Here is a 19800-nt window from a genome sequence, read left to right on the forward strand (position 1 = left end):
AAAATGGCTTAGAGAATGGAAGACATTTGATGAGGGGAATACCCTCGGGTCCATAATTACTCTAGTGCACTGAAAATATAGCCAATGACAGCAAGACCACGTGTCCGTTAAAGAGATACTTCACCGACATCATCTTGCTTGGGTCTAAGAGGGGCACATGGCAGGTATATATCACCACGCCAGCTGGTTTGTTGCTCGACAAGGATTCTCCAAGTTCTTCGGAATTGACCATCTCGTCGAGGATCATGGAGATAGGAGCTACCCCGAACACTTCGGGGGAGATAGAAGCTCCCCCGAGAGATTGTGATTATAGAACTCATATCGGTAAGATTCCGTAAAAAACGGGATAGAGATCCCGGAGATTTCAAAAGAATCCTCATCTTGGCAATGGGATAAAAGGAAGAAGGCCAGAAAGAGGTAGGGATCAAACTCTTTAATTCTGAAAACAGAGAAACCATCGGATTCTTCTTAAGTTTTTCTTTGATCTGGTAATTTGACTTAAACGTCGGAGATTAACCGGGGGAGCAAGTCTCCACCTCCATTGCAGGTGCTCTAGTAGAGGCGAAAGAAGGTGATCGGTCACCGCATCATCAACATTAAATATCTTAATTGATCATTAGCTTACAAGAGATTCCAAATTATGTTAAATTAATATTAATAAACTTTACACAACAAACACTTCATGTATAATAATATAAAATAAAAATTGTATTAAAAAATTAATATTATAATTATTCTATTCTCACTTTAAACTCTAAAATAAGAGAAAAAAAATTTATTTTCCTCTTCTTCTTTAAAAATTGAAATAAGAGTAAGGTAACTTCCTCTCCCTTCCATCATTCAATTATTTTTCCTTTCATTGGATTTTCTCTTTTGTCATAAAAACTCAAATATAATTTGAACTCTTAGTCATCTATTTATATAAAAAGGATGTCTCATGTTAACATAAGGATACAATAAAATAAAAAAAATTCAAAATTGAGTGAGATTTGATAATTATAATTTAATTTTTAAAATTTTAAACAAAATTTTAATTTAGGTGCATCTGATAAAATTATTTAAGAAATTAGTTATTGTTTAGAAATTATAAATTCAAAATTTGTTAGTAACATTAAGAAAAGCAAAAATTACACTAAATCCTTACTGTGCTCCAAATTTGGCGTGGTACCTTTCTCCTCCACTATCACACTTCCCTGCAAATTCTAATACATTATCTACTTATGTTACACGAAAATACTTTATAGAGGCCGTTTTTTCGTTTTCGAAATGTTTTTTATTCTCGTTTTAGACTCTATTTATGTTTATTTTTTTAAAAGAATGTCTGTTTCTACGTTTCTGTTTTCTATCGAAAATGTTTCTCATTTTCATTTCCGTATAACATAGCTATCTACTATAGTGTTTCTGTTTTCTATCGAAAATGTTTCCCATTTTCATTTCCGTATAACATAGCTATCTACTACAGTGGAAAGATGTTGCAGGTCCCATCCTTGTCCAAAGCTTCGCGAAAATTATAACAGAAGGAACATAGATGTTGGTTTCTTGACGAGGAATCTAACTAACACATGCATATATAAAACCCAGAAAGCAAAATCAAGATTCTCTGCATCTATCGTCTTCGATTGAGTTTCTGCAGCCAAGAGGAGGCTCGGATTTGGGGCTGTGCCCATGGACCATGACGTGGTGCAACGGGTTTTCCAAGAAGGGGGCGGCCGCGATTTCTACCAGCAGCCCTCCACTTCCTCATCTTCCTCTTCCATCCTTCAGTCTCTCCCTCTTCCATGTGGTTAGTAAAACTCCCTCTCTCTCTCTCTCTCTCCCTCCCTCCCTCCTGGGTTTCTTAATTCATTTTTGCTGATGGTTGATTAATGTTCATCTGGGCTTGCTTGTTCATCAATGTACAGAAGAAAATCTGAATAATTTTATACTGGGTTTCATTAGTTATTATTTTTATTTTCTTCAAGTCAATTTGAAATTCAGTTTGGTGATTATTCTAATTTGAGCGATGCGTGTACTAGTTCTTCTATTTCTTTCTGGGATATATATCCGATCCTGAGAGGGATAATTTGGGGCCTGATGTAAATTTTTTCCTGGACTAGTATAGAAAATGACCAATGTTTTTTGATGTTTATGACCACGGGCTTGTTCATTTATCGCTTTATATTCCGTTTTGGTGGCCTAATTATGGTGGTTTTTGATTTTGCAGTCTTTCGATCATGGGTATTACTTGTTGGTAAAATCTGTTCAGGACCTAAGAGAAAAAAAAAAGAAGGAATTGTAACTGTAGGCATTGGTGGTCCAAGTGGGTCGGGAAAAACAAGGTATGCATACTGCCTTAGCTGTATTCTATCATGTCATTTCGGTGTGTTTGTTAAAAGTTATGGTACAATTTGTACTTCTTCTGTGTTTGGCTGGACTTGTTACATACTATTGGTATGCGTTTGGTAATTGACATATTCCTAACAACTCTATTTTATTATTTTATTACTACAATTCAGGTAATTAATCTAATTTATAGATTTGGATTACTATTGACTTGTATATCCTTAGCTGATTCCAAAATTTCTTTCATCCTTACTCTTCTTTTATCTGTTAGTTTAATTTGCTGTGAACTTTTACACACTCTCGATCCTTATCCATCCAGACTCTTTCTTATCTCTTTCTTCTTCCAACACAAATCGTGCATCTTGTTATAATATTCAGTTACAATCAGGCGCCTTTGTTTAGTGTTACTAATATTTGTTTTAACTTAAAAGATGACTACGGCATCTTGGACCTTAGAGTAGGTTTGTTTCATTGTTTTTCAAATCTCTTTTGCTGAAGCCAAAAACAAATAATTTTTACTCACCTCAAGTTGCATGGTATTCCATAGCCATGACATAATCAGGGAGTGATACGCAATTTGGAGCTCTGATACCAACTGATGCGAACCCGATATGGAATGAAACCAAAGGAACTCACAAAAGATTGAAACGAACCCCAGAAAAGTCAAAATCGGATATAAGACAAATAATTCTCGACCCGTTGATTTACGAATCAAGAACCTAGATTATGTTAAAATCTAGACCCATTGACATGGGAAAACAAGAACAAAGAATTGGGTTGTTGAACGCCACAAAGATTGCCCAGATCTTTGATAAGGTCATGTCTTGAACGCCACAAAAAAATCAATCATTTGATAAGTTCGAAATTTTTTTCATTGAAGAACAAGATAGAAACAAAGAAATCTCTCTAATTCAATTTATAATCTTCTTCCTCTCCTGCTTACAATGGAAAAGCCTTTAAATAGGCAAAAAATAATTAAATCCTAATTCTACTTGAAAACTAATAAAAATCCTAAACCTAGTCATAAACTAAATCCTAAATCTAATGGGTTTTAATTAGCCCAATCCAAATAGAAGTAGAAATAACGAAAATAACTCAATCCAACTACAAGTTGGAATAACAAAACTAACCTAATCCAACTACAAGTTGGAATAATAAAACTAACTCAATCCTAAATTACATAGCAAATAAGTAAATAACTTGCTAAATAAGAATCCTAGTAAAAAAAAAGGAATTAGTATTCATCCAATTCCGACACAGCTGATTGGATTGATTGATCCGATTGCGTCATTGTTAGTCGACCCTCCATGATTCTAATTAGGGAGTCTTCAATATCCCATGTTAGGAAGGTAGGATCAGAGGCTTTAGGAGGTAGGTTAGTCAAGTGACTGATCTTTCCACGACCTTTGAGGAAGGTCCTTACTAGCTGGACCTATTACAAGTAGTTCCTATCGTCTAGGTAATAGAATTGATGCATTCCAGGTAGATCTCTGGCTCTGGCTCCGACTCCGACTAGCTAATCAACTAGTGTTGATTCTCCAGTTGTCATGTATGGGGTAACTTCTAAAATCTCAAACATGCTCACCTTTGCAATCGGGTGAATAAGGTAGAAATGAAGGCTTGGTCAAAAAGAATAGGAGAAGAAAGAACTGGGATGTGCAATGAAGGCACACTAGGGTTTAGGGACAAGAGGAAGGTATCGTAGGCTTTGAAATCATGTAGGAAATTGAATAATTCATTCATATTTTCATATGTACACGGTAAGTCCTCTTATAGAGGAGAAAGAATATAACATAGGAAACATATATCACTCAAGAAAGGAAAGATTCATATGTACACCTTTAGGAAAGTTTCCCAAGTCTAAATTAGGCAAGTATCAGATTTGGAAACTTCTAAAATGGACACACTTTGACCAGCACAGCTTTTCTTCTTTGATAAACTTTCGGGATCCAACAAATAGAACGGTTTTGAATGGCAGTAGGGTTTTGAAATAAATTTAACATGATGATCTTTAGATAAATGACAATTCTCACATTGAAACATAGAAGGATCCACTCCTTTAAACAACTCAGGAAATAAATGTTTTAAGTAAGGAAAACTAGAATGACTTAGTTTAAGATGCCATTGCATTATTTGAGTAGAAACAGAAGTCGAACGAGTACTACTCAATCCATGAGCTTTTTTATGACTAAAGAAATCCCCATCCAAATAGTAGAGTCCATTTATCTTTCTAACACTGCCAATCATCTTCCCCGAGTTCTGGTCCTGAAAGATACAATATAAATCAAAGAAGATAACACAATAATTAGAGTCTTTTGAGAGTTTAATGAAAGACAAAAGATTGCAGGCAAGTTTAGAAACATGAAGTACTGATTTAAGATCAATACTATCAGAAAGTTTAATGAGACCTTTACCTGCAATAGGTGAAAGACTACCATCGGCTATTCTTATTTTTTCACTACTAAAACAAGAAATATACGAATTGAATAGATGTGATAAACCGGTCATATGATCAGATGCCTCATAATCATTGATACAAGGAGCAAATTTAAAGGAACTAAACAGGGTAAAAGAATTTCTATCTGAATAGGCCAATGAACAATTGGGTATATTAGGTGACGGATTAGACTTCAGCATTCTCAAAAGTTGATCAATCATCTCTTCGTTGACTGGTCCATCTTCAGCTTCATTGGCAGTAGGTTGGGATACCTAGGTTCTCAGTCATATGATCTGTAAGTGACCCATTTGGTAGAGGATAACAAAAGACATGTAGGATTACTTGAGCTATCACCAAGGCTGTTGGGGCTTTAATGGATGATTGGGAGGCCTAGTATTGGTAAAATGAATGTATTCATCAGCAAAGATCAGAACTATCTGTTTAGAATGGCTCTTATCATGAGTGGTAATATTGTCAATAGATGGTTGTGAGGGTTTCCCATGAAACTTTCAACAAGTGCGTCTAATGTGACAAGCTTCACCATAGTGATAACATGTAGGTTTGCTGCTAGTATTTGATGATGTTTTACTTTTCATGATGAAAAATAATTGTGTTTTGATGATGAAAATATTTTGTAAATGGTTCTAAACTTAGTGCTCTTAAATCATTCTATAAGTTCTATGGGCACCAATCATGAAAATCAATTTCATTATTTGCCAAAAATCTTATGGTCAATATTCTTGATGGCATTTGGAAAATCATATTTTTATGATAAAATAATTGTTTAAATTTGTTTCATCAAAATGGTTTTGAAATGCTTGAAATTTGAGAAAGGCCAAGTTGTTGACCGCCTATTCCATCCGGTCGATCATTTTAGGCCAAGATGTCAATCGGCTTTTTAAGCGAGTCGACTAGTTCAAATATAGCTCTTGGCTGTGTGCGGTCGACCATTGTTGCATCAAAATCGATCGACCGTTTTGGCTACCTGTCGACCGTCTTGTACTTCATGTCGACTGTTTCCTTTGTTTTTAATTTAACTGGTCGACTATTTCTTAGAACATGTCGACTGTTTTTGTCGCAGGTCTCTCTAACGACTAGTTTTGCAAGGTCCAATGGCTCTATAAGGGTTAGTTTCTTTTGATGGTTTGGAATACCTATAAATATAGCCAAAGAAAGCTCTTGAGAAGGAAAATGGATGGGAATGAGTTGAGTTGAGATTACATATTGTATTCATACTTATCAAAATTGCTGGTACTTTATTTTTCTCTCAAAAGGCTTTGTACTTAATTTGTATCATTTGATTTCAAGTCTTATGTTTACTTTGAGATATCATTATAACTAAGAGTGTCTACTCTTATCTTCTCTCTTTTGTTCAACTTTTGTTTTTCCTAACTTGTTGTTAGAGGGCTTACTTGTCTAAGTAGGATGTTTGTAGCGATTTATGCTAGAAGGCCTACTGGGTTTGGTAGGAAGTTTTAGTAAATTGTTTGAAAATCCTTAGTGGGAGCTAAATGAGTGGATTATGCTAAGTTTAGCTGAACCACTATAAATCTCGTGTCTCTCTTGCATTTTATTTTGGTTGTGCTTCATTGTTTTGATATTTTATTTCAAAATCTCCTAAAAGGTTTTTTAATTTATCAATCACCTAATTCACCCCCCATAACATTTGAACCATGACCCTTACATCCACTATTATCACCACCACGATCACCCTTTCCACCACAATGTCCATTTGCAGTCCAGCTACTATGACTTACAAGGACTGCCATTAAGATCTCTACCCAACTGATTCAAAATAAAAAAAAACTATTGCAACTCAAACAACAGTCACCACCAAGAACAAAAACAACACAGAATTGGAAGATCCAATAACTTCAAATGAATGCAACTTGAAACAAGGAAGAATCGATACTAACAACTGGCTTCCAAAAAACTTTGAAGATCCAGTACTGGGAACTCGAAGTGGTGTCGAGATTCAAAAGGATCCCGTCACAAACTTCAATTCTAATTGGAATTGGGTATGGATGGACTCAAGTCTACATCTCGTGATAGAATCTAGGACACAGAAGAAGATTGCTTCGAGTGAGTTGCAACACGATTGGAGTAAGGTTGTAACCAATCTGTAACATAACAGCAGCAGCTTCAGGCGGTGGTATCCAGCAAGAAGCAAAGACAAATAGCTTGCTTCCGGCGTCGAGAGTAGCATAAGAAAGGTCTAAACAAGGTTGAGAAAAATATATTTCTCTATTTCTTAAGATTACATGTTAATTCCCCTTTTCCCTTTATAGAGGAAAATAATAATACAAAAGGAAAATAACAAAAAGGAAAAATGAATATATACAGAATATACATAGCTTCTAACAAAGAATATTCTATATTCAAAATACTTCTATTTTTACACTCCCCCTCAAGCTGGTTGAAGATATCTTCCATGGCAAGCTTGCTCACAAGATTCTCAAACTGAGTTTTGTGTAATCCTTTTGTAAGAATATTATCCACTTGGTCAACTATTGGAATGCAAGGCATACAAATTACTCCATTATCAATTTTTTCCTTAATAAAGTGTTTATCCACCTCTACATGCTTCGTCTAGTCATGGAGAACTGGATTATGAGCAATAGAGATTGCAGCTTTATTATTACAATAAATTTTAGCTAGTAGGGAAGTGGAGACCCTTAAGTTTGATAGAAGCCTCTTTATCCACATGACCTCACAAATACCATAGGCAACTGCACGAAATTCGACTTCAGCACTGCTTCTGGCCACCACATTTTGTTTCTTACTCCTCCAAGTAACAAGATTGCCTCCCACAAAGGTGCAGTACCCTGATGTAGATCTTCTATCAGTTATACTGCCTGCCCAGACTACACCTGTATAAGCCTCTATATGAAAATGTCCACGTTTTCTAAAAAGTAGACCTTTCCTAGGGGTTCCCTTTAGGTACTGCGAAATTCTGTAGGTAGCTTCAAAATGTTGTGAACCAGGTGAGTGCATAAATTGACTTACAACATTTACAGTAAATGCTATCTCTGGTCGAGTATGTGATAGATAGATAAGTCTATCCACAAGTCTTTGATATTTCTCCCTTTCTATCACATTCTTGGCCTCGGCAGGTTGAAGTTTTAAGTTGGGTTCAATGGGAGTTTCAGTAACGTTACACCCAAGCATTCATGTTTCATTGAGTAAATCTAGAATATACTTACGTTGGTTAACAAAGATCCACTCCTTAGATCTTGCAAATTCCATCCCAAGAAAGTACTTTAGACGACCCAAGTCCTTGATCTCGAACTCATGAGCTAATCTCCTCTTAAGCTTTTCAATCTCTCCCTTGTCATCACTAGTCATTATTATATCATCCACATAAACAATTAAGATTGCTTTCCTATCGTCACTAGCATGCTTGAAGAACAGTGTGTGATCTGCTTGGCTCTGAATGTAACCATAGCTTTTCATCGCCTTTCCAAATCCTTCAAACCATACTCTCGGAGATTGTTTTAGACCATACAAGGATTTTTTTAAATGACATACTTTGTTTGTACTAAGGCTCTTCTCAAATCCTGGTGGAAGATTTATAAACACTTCTTCTTCTAAATCACCATTTAGGAAGGCATTCTTTACATCAAATTGGTGGAGTGGCCAATCAAAATTCACTGCAAGGGAGAGGAGAACTCGAATGGAGTTTATTTTAGCTACTGGAGCAAATGTTTCTTGATTTCGATACTGTATGTTTGGGTGAATCCCTTAGTAACCAGCCTTGCTTTGTATCTTTCTATGCTCCCACCTACCTTGCATTTTATAGTAAATACCCACTTACAACCTACTGTTGTTTTGCCTTCTGGCTTGTTCACAATCTCCCAAGTTCCATTCTTTCTAAGAGCACTCATTTCCTCCTGGATTGCTAACTTCCAATCTAGGTCACCAAGGGCATATATCTTGAATTTTTCTTGGGACATGTAGGTTAAAAATATTTGAAACAAAGGCCCTATGATAATTAGACAATTTTTGGTATGACAGGTATTTAGCAATTGGGTGTTTGGTACAAGATCTCACTCCTTTCCTAGTAGCAATAGGGACATCAAGATCGGACAAGTTAAATGAAGAATAATTTGAAGGAGTGAGTTTAGAGTTACCATGAGAAGAAGAAGTACTATAGGAAGGCCCATCATTCGAATACGTCGATTGTTCAATAGTTAGAGGAATATTCGGATTGATAGTATTCTTCAGGATTTGCCTTCTTGTATAAAACTAAAGATCTGGTTTTGGAATATTCTGATCCGTTTGTGGTAATTTTTCCCCTAGTTCCAATCCTATCATGCTAGGCACCTGTGAACCAGACACACCTTGTTTCACAATGTTTGGAACATTTATATCCTTGAGTTGTTAATCAGAGTGGAGGGGAGTACCAATTATGGTAGGACGAGAATCATAGAGTTTTAAGGAATTATCCTCCTTAATACTAGAATGCAAAAAATTATATTCTTTCTCAATATGTGCCCCCTAAAGATAATTTTTGGGAAAGTAGGGTTGAGTTTCGAGGAAAGACACCTCCATACTAATATAAGTTTTTTTGGTGATAGGATTAAAGCATTTGTACCCTTTTTTATTTGGTGCATAACCTAGAAAGGCACATTTTTCAGCTGTGGGATTCAATTTGGAACGAAATATTTGAGGAACGTAAACAAAGCAAGTGCATCCAAAAACTTTTAAGGGTAACTCAGAATATATACGGCATAGAGGGAAGAGTTGTTTTAAAGAGTGTAAGGGAGTTTGAAACTATAGAACACGAGTGGGCATACGATTGATGAGATAGGAAGCAATTAAAATTGCATCACCCTAGAGGTATTTAGGGATATTCATAGAAAACATAATGGCCCTAGCAACCTCTAGTAGGTGTCAATTTTTCTGTTCAGTAATACCATTTTGTTGGGGAGTTTCACGATAAGTGGATTTATCAATAAAAGTAACAAACCACTTTTTGCCAGACAAAGTAGAGACCTTATAAGGGCCCCAAACATCACTATGTATCAAATAGAATGGTTTTGAAGGACAATAGGGTTTTGGAAGAAATTTAACATGATTATCTTTGGATAAATGACAACTCTCGCATTGAAACATAGAAGGATCCACTCCTTTAAACAATGTTGGAAATAAATATTTCAAGTAAGGAAAACTAGGATGGCCTAGCCTAAGTTGTCATTGCATTATTTGATTAAAAATAGAAGTAGAACTAATACCACTCAGCACGTGAGCTTTCTTATTATGCAAGGCATCCCCATCCAAATAGTAGAGCCCGTTTATTTCTCTAGCACTGCCAATCGTCTTTCCCGAGTTCTGGGCCTGAAAAATGCAATAGGAATAAAAAAAAATAACACAACAGTTAGAGTCTTTGAGAGTTTACTAACAGATAGAAGATTGTAGGCAAGTTTAGGAACATGGAGTATTGATTGAAGATCAATATTGTCAGAGAGTTTAATGAGACCTTTACCTGCAATAGGTGAAAGACTACCATCGGCTATTCTTATTTTTTCACCACCAGAACAAGGAATATACGAGTTGAATAAATGCGATAAACCAATCATATGATTAGATGCTCCTGAATTAATGATCCATGGAACAGATTGAAATGAGCTAGATAGGGCAAAGGAATTTCTACCTGAATAGGCTAATGAATAATTGGGTGTACCAGGGGACAGATTAGGCTTTAGCAGTAGCAGAAGTTGATCAAGTTGCTCTTTGGTGAATGGTTTTGCATCAGCATCATGGGTGGTAGGTTGGGATTGTTTCGATCTTGGCTTCCAATTGGCTGGCTTGCCATGAAACACCCAATAGGTCTCTCGAGTATGGCGTGGTTTATTGCAATGATCACCCCAAACATGAGACTTTTTTTCTGCCTTTCGTTGACCTGCAATATGCCATCCACCAGCATTAGCATCAGCAGTAACGAGCGCCATATTTTCAAATAGCCCATTTTCACCACTCTTTTTCTTGCCCAACATAACCAGTCTTCGGCTTTCTTCACTCCGAACTTCAGAAAAAGCTTCACTAAGAGACGGGAGTGGATTTCTACCAACGATCCTTCCTCGGACTTCATCATACTCAACATTGAGTCCATCAAGAAACTTAAATACTCGGTTAGTATCGACCATTTTCTGATAATATTTGTAATCTTTTGTGTTTTCCCACTCATATGTATTAAAGAGATCCAAATCTTGCCAAATGCGCTTTAAAGAAATAAAATATATGGTGACAGTATCACCACCTTGTCGAATCTCACCAAGTTTAAAGTTGAGCTCGTAGATTTGGGATTGATTCCCCAAATCGGAATACATGGCAGTGACTTCATCCCATAGTTCCTTTGTTGTAGAGAAGCACATATAGTTCGGACTTATCTCTTCTTCCATGGAGTTAACAAGCCACGTCATCACCATTGAATTCTCGACATCCCAAATGTCATACAACGGGTCTTTACTATTTGGGGTTGATGTGGCATCAGTCAAATAGCCAATCTTTCCCAGATCTCGAATGTATATATGAACAGATTGCAACCAACACAGGAAATTGGTACCATTGAGATGAATGGTCATAATCTGTACTGGATGTGAGTCGGAGGAGTTTTGGGGAACTCGAAACTGGTCTAGAGAGGATTGGGATTGTTGGGTCGGAGTGACTGAAGATGCAGATTCAGTCATGGTGGCTGAAAACTAGATCAGGGTAGTATAAGCAAGGCGGTGCAGTAGCCGGATCTGTACACAGTGGCTGGATCTGGACCCGCTAGCAGTGACCCACATATCTGGGTACCCAGGTGCCCTCAATCTAAACAATAGAAAATCAGACCTTATTTGGGTGATAGAGGCAACATAGAACAACGACCAAGGACGGCCCTGAACAACGAACTGGGGCGGCTTTGATGTGCGATATAGAGGCATCATGAAAGCGACCAAGGATGGCAGATAGGAGCGGCTTTGGTGTGCGATGCAGAGGTGGCAATAAGTAAATCAACAGATGCGATGGACGGTAGCTGACCTTCGCGAGAGGCTAGGAGGCCGTAGCCGTTCCAAAGGTGGGAACCCACTGGAGAACGACGGTGACTGTAGAGGTGGCAACGGTCGGGATGGTCGGATCTCAGAGGCAACGACCGGTGTACGGGCGGTGGCAGCTTGAGGATGCAGCGATGACAAGTGGCCAGGGAAAGGGAGGCGGTAGTTCTTAGGTATAGCAGAGAAATAGGAGAAATTAGGGTTTCACAATGAACAACTGTGAATTAATCCCTAATTCTTATTCTGATACCATCTAAACAAAGTTGAGAAAAATATATTTCTCTATTTCTTAAGATTACACATTAATTCTCTTTTTTCCCTTTATAGAGGAAAAACATAATACAAAAGGAAAATAACAAAAAGGAAAGAGGAATATACACAGAATATACATAGCTTCTAAGATATACAATGTAACGACCCGTTAGAGGGCCTAGTATTTATTTAAAATTAGTTAATTAATTATTGAAGTAATTAATTAAGAGGATTTGCCATTTAATTATCTAATATGTCGATTTAGATTTTTATTGAGTAAATAGCAATTAATTATATTTATTTAGTGTTGAAATTAAATGCAAGGACTTGAGGGTCATTTAAGAAGTTGTTATTAATTTAATTAATTAATAAAAGTTATTATGAGAATGGGAAGTCCATCCGAGAAAGGGTTTTGGATTTATGGAGTCTCCTAGTTGTATTAGGAGAATGAGATGCCCTAGGGTTGCTCTCTTTCTCTTTCTCTATATATATCTTCCCATAGCATTGAGTTTCTTCACGTCGTGGAGATTAGAGATCGCATAGAAGAAGAAAATAAGTCAAGAGTTATTGCAGTAACAGTGAGTAGCATAACAGTTCGATTAGTAGCATTCGAGTTCGATCAGAGAGTTTAAGGCAAGTATTCCATCCCTGTAATCTATTCTTACGGGATTATAGTTCAGTGATACCCTCAGTTGATTCAAGATTCTTAGTGTAATTCAGACTAATACAGTCAGTATGTATGTATATATTTTTCATGCACACAGTGAGTTCAAGCTTTGCATAGAAGGCTCTCGGGAGATTATTGAGTCAATTAAGAAGACCATAAGGCAAGTATCCTTCCCCTGTAATCCTTTCTTACAGGTCTTGATTTAGTTTGATATCAGATTTCCAGAATTGAATCAGTTCCAACGCATGTATATATATATATGTGTGCATTACAGTGAGTTATTTCAGTTCAGTGCATGTTTATATATGTATTTACATGCGTACAGTGAGTACCAGCCAGTTCATGCATGTTCCTTGCAATGTTTACATTAGTTATGATCAGTAAATCATCCCTTAAGTTGTTTATATATCAATTGGGATTGTTCTCCCAAGATTTCTTTTGGAATGGTGTAGTAAAGCTAAGTTTTGATTCAAGTTATGATCTCTGTTATCGTAAGCTTTATATCTGATAAGATTCCAGTCATTCGAATGAGTTTCAAAGCATCCGAATAAGTTTCAGTGTTATCGTAATATTTTTCCCTTATAATGTATCAGTCATTCGAATGAGTGCCTTGTCATTCGAATGAGTCCTGAGATATCGTATCATTCGTATGAATTTTTGAGGTTTTTAGACTGTCATTCGAATGAGCCTTGTTGTCATTCGAATGAGCCCTTGAAGATGTGAGTAAGTTGTTGCTTTGTATAGCTTAGCATTCGAATGAGCCTTCTTGTCATTCGAATGATCTTCAAATTGATTCGAATAAAGTTACTGTTGCATTCGAATGAGTCGAGTTTTGCCAGTTCAAATGTTGGAAATTTTCAAAATTCATTCGAATGAATTTGAGAGTCATTCGAATGAGTCCCAGATCAAATCCGAATAGCCTTTGAATATCATCTATCATTCGAATGAGCCTTCTGTCATTCGAATGAGTTTTCTGCCATTCGAATGAGTTTGCTAAAATCCTTTTCTTTCATTCAAATGGCTGCCTTTTCATTCAAATTGCTTCCTTAGACTTTCTCAATCATCCAAATAGTATCAAATGGCATCCAAATAGCTTCCAATAAATTCTTGATTCAAGTTTTAAATTTAATATGAATATTCAATTATTCAAATATTGAATTTTTATGCCAAGATATCATAAAATCCAATATGCCATGCCTATACTTAGAAATTTCAGAATATTTGAATCTCAGTATTTCTAGTAAAAATCATATACCATGTTTAGCAGTTCATTATGACATGGTCAGCATTATTTTGTGAGACTATGTGCATACACATTGTATGAGCATTGAGCATGACTTATGTGGAGCACTACATATCGTGTGCCAGCATTTATATGAGCATTGCATTATGCGCGCTAGGCGGCTTGTCCGCGGGGATCCCACTAGTATCAGTACAATTATATCTCAGTTATGAGTTGCTCGCCTCATGTCGACCAGGGAGCTAGGGGCATATTGCCCAAAGTATGTGCTTACAGTTTTTATGTTTGCAGGACTCAGATCAATCAGGTATATGTTACAGTTATGTGGGCCTATGGGCCAAAGTTGCAAACCTGCATTTAGTTTACAGCTTATGTGCATTACATCTTATAAATGCCATCTAGTGATTATTATATCTCTCAGTACAAGATCAGTAAGTATTTTTATCAGTATCGATACTCTTTGATTCAGCTTCAGTTATTCTTTCCAGTTTATTACTTGCTGAGCTTTGTAGCTTATCTTGTACTCTTCACCATTCCAGGTCCTAGTGGGGGAGTACCAGATGTGGGGCCTAGCAGCAGTGTCCAGTAGTGTGTGTACGTGGAGCCGCTCAAGACCAAAGATGTCTGGGAGTTGTTAGTTTGTTAGTTAGTGCTTGATCAGTTTAGATTTATTTTATATTCCAGTTTAGGGAATTTCCCTTAGATGCAATTATGATTTCAGTTTTTGTTGACTCAGAGTCTTATTACAGTTAATTGATATATACAGTATTGGTATCAGAATTCAGTTATCAGTCAGTTTATTTTATTATCCCCAGTAGCACCCCTTCTCGGGCAATTCTAGGAGAGGGGGGTGTTACATACAAAGAATATTCTATATTCAAAATACTTCTATTTCTACAAAAGGTCATCGACAAACCTACAATGTAGCGACAACAGCGAATGACGTTGTTCCCCTAAGATTGCAACTGTAACGCCCCGCCTCTTCAAGGACGTTAAATAACTTAGGGATTTCAGGAATATTTTTTTCTCTCATTATAAATCATTTTCCGACAATCCCGTTCTACCTTTTCAGCATACCAAAATAAGAATCAATAAGCTAAAACAGGTAATCATCATAAATGTGGAAGCTAAATTTGAAACCTGATATGGTACATAACTAAATTCGCTTTAATTATAACATAAGAATCTGTACCATCATATCATCAGATACTTAAATACATGGAGACTCGTTTCTCGAAATGACAACTAAGCACTTTAGATAAATTCTAATGATGCCTCAGAAATACATTAAATCGTAACAATTATACATGAACATCAATATAATATAATCTTCTAAACATGACTAAAAACATATCCTGAATCCTCGTGAAGGAGCAAATACCAGAACAACTCGTCGGACTCATCGGCTACGTCATCACGTGCCGTCACATCTCAATCATCCCTTTGCCATAGCTGCAAATCCTAACTGGAACGTTTGAATGTTCCACGGGCATAACCCAATTAGAAGATGAATCTTCTAGTGAGGGTTTAGAAACATGATACATGAATGTATGATGCAATAAAATGAATAATCATATGCCTTAGTGTAACTTCCTTGGCCCTCTTGCTCGGCACGGAACCCTAGGCAGAATCCTGACCTACTTTCAGGATAATCCTAACGTTGTTCCATCACTTTTCCTTGGGGAATTATGACTACACTATCAGGGTGACATCCCACCCCGACACAAATATCGATATGCCAATAATATCATGTCGAATGAAATATCATAACCATCGATGCAACAATATATGTACTGATATGATAAAATATGCATAAAATATATAAAACTTAGCCACTTTCATGACTATCATGCTCAACATATGCAAAATATAACATATATAAGCTATCGGAGTAAAATCACTCACAAAACTAGGTTTAGGATAAAACTACTCACTTTTAGCACGAAGTTCAGAATATCTCGAAAAATGTGCACCACCTCGATTTGCGTACCTGACCTAAAAAATTGCACAAATCACTAATCCTTGAGCACAACAATCCTATAAATCATATTTATTTACAAAATATATCAATACTTCAATTTCTTCACATTTTCCACCATTTTTCTTCCATTTTCCTCTCTAAAATTCCAAATAAATACCTTCTTAACTATTTTCTCAAATCTTTTTCCACAACAATTCATAATATTCTAAGAACTTCAAAAGAAAATTTCAGAACTTACCCCGAAACTTTGTTTGCATGCAAAACGAGGCTGATCGTTGCGGAAACTGAGAAATTGAAAGGCCAAAACCAAAACTAAAACTTTTTTCACAACCTTCTAGATCATAATATTCTAGGAATTTAGAGATTTTTTCCAGAATTTTTCGGCCACTTACGCGCCTGCATGCACCACCGTAAGGGCTACCCACGCGCTTCCATGCGCACCTGCTGCTGGTGTGTGTATTACATGCGCTAGTCATCTTCAACCTCCAGCTTCCGACGAGTTCCAATTTGACCTATTTTTTTTACGATATCTCCCTTGCCCGAACTCCGTTTCGCCTCCCGTTTGAACCTACTCCTTCATTTTTTCATCCTCCACAGGATTATAGCTTCAAATCAGTCGATTGGAGCCATTTTTTGACTGCTCAACTTGATTTTTCGGTGAAGCCCATTTTTCCGACGAAGTTTCATATCTCCCTCATCTCTCAACGAAAATTGCTCAAAATTTTTAGAAATGATCATCTGGACATGGGGAACAAAAGTCCCTTATTCGCTTCCTTCAATTTTTCCTCGAACTCTCGGATTTGAGAGTTTAATTTTTGCCTTCTCTCGACCATCTTCAAAAACTTCTATTTATAGGCGATTTCAAGCCTTCAAATACTCATGGCTGGTCAATCCAACCCCCCTGAGGCTTCTACAAGCCCCAGATCAGTCCAAAAATGCCACCAAACACGGATTCAACATATTGAAATTTCAGCCAAGAAACGGCCAGAAATCATGCAAAATTGGTCACCCTCGTGGCCAATGTCGGCCTATGCTTGACCCAAGAGCATCCTAGGCCACTTTCCTCAAGTCTTTTGTCACCGAATTCGGTGATGGGAGGTGGTGATGGAAGCTTGGTCGGGCATGGCATATTTCTCTTTATGCAATTTTGAAAAATTGCACTTTGACCCAAGCTTATTTCCATTTTGCACTTTGGTCATTTCCTTGAAGCCCTTGAGCTTCCCAATAGTGCTATTGCGACCTATAAGTTCTATACTTTCCATTGCATCCCTAAAGATTCTGGAAAAATATAATTTTAACCTCCCTCCGGTAAAATTAAGAAATTGCACTTAGGCTCGAATCTACGTTTTGACCGTAAACCCTTTTGTTTCTTCCAAAAACTACTGAAGGGTTGTTTTACATATTAAATATGAACCTCCTTGGGGTTCCGTTGACTTCCCAGAAGTCTCTTGCGATAATTCGATTTTTTAACCCAAATCATAGTTGTATTTTAGTTGTACCGAAAATCATTTCTGATCTAATTTCTTTGGATGCCATAAATCATGTCTCGAAATGCTTGTTAACACCATCTCATTTTCCTTGGACATCTCGGCTCCAGGGCACTCCCTACAATTGATTCAGTCATTCATAATGGTAAGAAATTACCTTATAACCTCAATTTATCCGTAAATTCCATTTCTTCCCTAAGATAATTTACTCTCGAGTCCTTCAGAAATTCTCGGGTATTACAACAACCGTGTAGGGACCTAGGTGGTTGTTGGCGGTGGTGAACTTTAGAGTCTAGCAGTGGTATCCGGTAGTGTAGTTGCAGTTAGTAATGACGCAGAGATGGCCTACGATTGGTTTTAAAGGAAGAGGCAGTAGTATAGCGATTTAGGGTTTTGGGCCGTCATTCTCGCTCAACTAGGGTGGGCTAATAGTCTTGCTCAACTAGGGCAAACAACCCAATAGTGAAGCGACAACGAGACGCAGTGGTTCCTAGCTATAGCGCTTTCCAATGAGACACGGTGACTAATGAAGGTTGCAGGCTGGCTCTAATAGCATTAAGAAGATGAACGAAAATGCTTTCAATCTATTCATATTGCTGCACAATGCCTTTTAGAACACTGATATTTACATAGATGTAGTTTCTATAACAACTATAAACTTGTTCCTAATGCACATCATAGGGCTCAAAAACTCTAGAATATTCTACCTTCCATATTTACATAGATGTAGTTTCTATAACAACTATAAACTTGTTCCTAATGCACATCATAGGGATAAAAAATTTAATGAAAGTGATTATCTCATGGTTCATATTTGCTTCAAGTGCTTCCCTAAACATTTCTTCAAGACATTGCATGCTTGAGATAGTATTCCCTTTCTTATCGTTTGAAACCTTAGACCTAATGTTTATTTAGTTGACGTATCTAATAATATAAATATTAGTCATATTTTCAATGTAGAATATTTAACTCCTTACCAAGGCACATTTGAGTCTCCTTTCTTTCCTACTAGTGCTCTTGTAGGCCACAAAGTTCCTTGTATCCCAAGCATATTGCAATTGATCTTATGCTTGATGGTGAGATTGTGGCTTCTCCTCATGGTGGTGGTTATTGATGATTTCTTGTCAAATGAAAAGATTAATCAAATTCAAATAATACTTGGATTATTAAAGGAGATTTTTGAATTCTAGAGCTTGAGCTCTTAGAGTGGTATCTTCAACCCAACTTGTCAAAACTAAGTTCTTTTCAACTAGAGAGAATGATGGAGATCATAAAAACAAGGATTTTCAAAAACAATATTTTGGGCATAAAAATAGAAATTAATATTGTTTTATTAATTAATTTATTTTAATTTGTTTCCTAGTTTTTTTATTTCCTAAAATCCTAACTAGATTGGGATTATCTTTACAATCTGAGTTGAAAAAGATTTTCATCTATGAATTGTCTATAAATAATCCTTCAACAATACATTGTATAGGAGACTTCGATAAATGATATTGAGTGTTGATATTGATTTTGAGTAATCAGGATTACTCTTGATTCTTTGGTTCGGGTTTTACATCACACTTCATTTGAGTGAAAAAGGAAGCCAGGAAGGAAAAGAGGGAAAAACAATAGGGAGAATAGGGTGGTTGGCTGCAACAGCTAGAAGCTAATTCTCAAGACTGTTAAGGGGGACTTCTGGGCATAAAAAACAGGTAAAAGCCATACAATTGCAATTCTTTGTGTGTCTAATGCATGCTACATGTCAACTTTCAGCCAATTCCACTCATTCTGGATGCCATTCCTAATGCACATAACCAGTTTGCAGAATTGCCTGTGTCAGTGTGAGTTCCAGATCATGTGCATAGGATTTGTGTGGGATTAAATTCATTAATATGATTCCCTTCGGTCCTGATTATGTGTCTGGTGAGAAGCTAGTCAAGAGAGGCACTATGGTTGGCCAAGGGTGGGAAGTTGGGGCTTGGAACTAAGGTTGCACCACATTTTGTTGTATGCATGAGGGGCAGTAATAGATGTGTGCGTGTGGCGCGTGTGCATTGTATTAATGTGATTTTTTACTCGGCTAAAGGGATCACATTTGTGTGCTAATATGATCCAGAGAGGCCCAATGGACTGGACCAAGAATCTGAGGGGCTGGATTGGTAGGGAACTAAGGCCAAGCTTTTGGGTGTGCAGAGTTCTTGTGCAGGTTTTGGGATATGGAGGTAATGTAATCCCAAAAGCTTGTATATAACCTTGTATGAGTTAGTTTAGTCACTTTAGTGACCATATTAGCGCATGGTGTGGTACTGTATGTGCATACTTCGTGAAGGATGGCAACCTTTGACATAAAGGCTAAAGTTCGGCTTTTAGCACTAAACATAAGCTACTTAAC

This window comes from Diospyros lotus, chromosome 9 (assembly GCF_014633365.1).
Source record: "Diospyros lotus cultivar Yz01 chromosome 9, ASM1463336v1, whole genome shotgun sequence".
Classification (NCBI taxonomy): Eukaryota; Viridiplantae; Streptophyta; class Magnoliopsida; order Ericales; family Ebenaceae; genus Diospyros; species Diospyros lotus.